The sequence below is a fragment of the Saccopteryx leptura genome, chromosome 1 (genome assembly GCF_036850995.1).
Source record: "Saccopteryx leptura isolate mSacLep1 chromosome 1, mSacLep1_pri_phased_curated, whole genome shotgun sequence".
Classification (NCBI taxonomy): Eukaryota; Metazoa; Chordata; class Mammalia; order Chiroptera; family Emballonuridae; genus Saccopteryx; species Saccopteryx leptura.
Window position 1 is genome coordinate 106,099,319 of NC_089503.1, and position 2,166 is coordinate 106,101,484.

The 2,166-nt window shown below is 41.4% G+C and overlaps 1 pseudogene; it reads left to right on the top strand.

The window, feature by feature from the left end:
- The first annotated feature begins 1,340 nt into the window (after positions 1–1,340).
- LOC136390142 (small nucleolar RNA U3) lies at positions 1,341–1,433 on the top strand (annotated as a pseudogene).
- The last annotated feature ends 733 nt before the right edge of the window (positions 1,434–2,166 follow it).

Consider the following 2,166-nt stretch of genomic DNA (forward strand, 5'->3'; position numbering starts at 1 on the left):
TTAAGTTTGTTTAGATATCTTTTTCATTACTAAGGAAATAATAAAAAGGTACACTGGGAGAGAAAACAAGCATTGGGAGTTTGGAGAGAGAACAGAGAAAATGGTAAACCGGCTGCTCACCCAGTTGACGTCAAGAAGTGAAATCTGCCAAGGTTAACTGAAATGGAGACAACATAGTCATCACAACCTCTCATAAATCTAAGTGTGGAAAATGAATCTCATACTGGAGCTGTCGATTAGAGCAGTGGTCCTCAACCTTTTTGGGGGGCCACTGATCAGTTAAATGTCAGAAAATATTTTCATGGACCAGCCTTTAGGGTGGGATAAATAAATGTATCACATGACTGAGACAAGTGTCAAGAGTGAGTCTTAGACAAATGTAACAGAGGGAATCTGGTCATTTTTAAAAAATAAAACATCGTTCAGACTTAAATATAAATAAAACGGAAATAATGTAAGTTATTTATTCTTTCTCTGCGGACCGGTACCAAATGGCCCACGGACCTGTACCGGTCAGTGGCCCGGGGGTTGGAGACCACTGGATTAGAGGCTCGAGGAACAAAATGCCATGCTTCACTTTAAAGAAAAATTCATCTTAAATAGAGGCATTAAAGATTTGTCAGGCCCTGGCCGGTTGGCTCAGCGGTAGAGCGTCGGCCTAGCGTGCGGAGGACCCGGGATCGATTCCCGGCCAGGGCACACAGGAGAAGCGCCCATTTGCTTCTCCACCCCTCCGCCGCGCTTTCCTCTCTGTCTCTCTCTTCCCCTCCCGCAGCCAAGGCTCCATTGGAGCAAAGATGGCCCGGGCGCTGGGGATGGCTCTGTGGCCTCTGCCTCAGGCGCTAGAGTGGCTCTGGTCGCAACATGGCGACGCCCAGGATGGGCAGAGCATCGCCCCCTGGTGGGCAGAGCATCGCCCCTGGTGGGCGTGCCGGGTGGATCCCGGTCGGGCGCATGCGGGAGTCTGTCAGACTGTCTCTCCCTGTTTCCAGCTTCAGAAAAATGAAAAAAAAAAAAAAAAAAAAAGATTTGTCAGACAGAAGGTCCATGAGAGGAGAGGCCATGTATCTGTATTAAGTGTTTAAGAACTTCTGCAGGTTTTTTGTTTGTTTGTTTGTTTTTAGTTAAAAGTGTTAGTCTGTTCCTGTATTCTGCCCTTGAATTATCACTTTGAATCATTCAGGCCACACTTACACATCTCCAGGCACAAGATAGTTCCTTCGATGACAGAGTCTGAAATAATACATTGCTTCTTTATAATCCTATGACTTCAAGTTCTAGTTGCCCTGTTGGGTCCTACATACACATTTATAGAAAATGGACTCTTATGATCTATTCTGAAGACTATACTTTCAGGGATCATTTCTATAGTTTATTCTGAGTCAGGTATTTTCTCTTTAATCCACTGTGGCTACATGTGTTAGGAGGGTGGGGCATGGTCACATTATATTAAAACCAGTGACTTCAACCATGTAAATGAAGTTAGGAGGAGGAAGTGGAATGGGGTGATTTCCAAAAAGAGGGACCTCAGAACCCAGAAAAAAAGGAGTTTGGAGTAAACAAAATTTTGAACCTCTTCTCTTTTTTAACCTCTTCAAAATTTGTAACCATTAGATATAATGTACAGTAAAGCCAACAACTAGCATAATGTATAATTCTATACACCTGTCAACTACTACACAGTGCATAAAGCAGAATAGGACACCCTCAAAGTCTCCAGTATTTCTTTTTTTCCCTTTATTCCCCAAAGAAAAACACTATCCTGACTTTTCAGGTTATTCCTTCTTTCTTTTTATGTATGTATGTATGTATAATTATGTATGTATGTGTTGGCAGTATATTCACTTAACTATATATTCCTAACTATTATTATTTAGGTTATCTTTTTGAGTTTTGCAGAATGGATTAATATAGTGTACAGGTCCATTTTTGTCTTGATTTCTTTGCTCCACAGCTGTTTTAAAAATTCATACATATTTTTGTATGTAGCTGTGTTTTATTTGCTTCTTATTATGTCCCACTGAATGAATATGACACATTGCTTAAAGCTATTATAAAATGGAGGCACATTGAAGAACTTTCCAAGTGGGATATGATTGTGCACAGTGCTGCTATGAACTTTCCAGATCATGGATTCTGGTGCACAAAAGTATGTGTGTCCCCAGA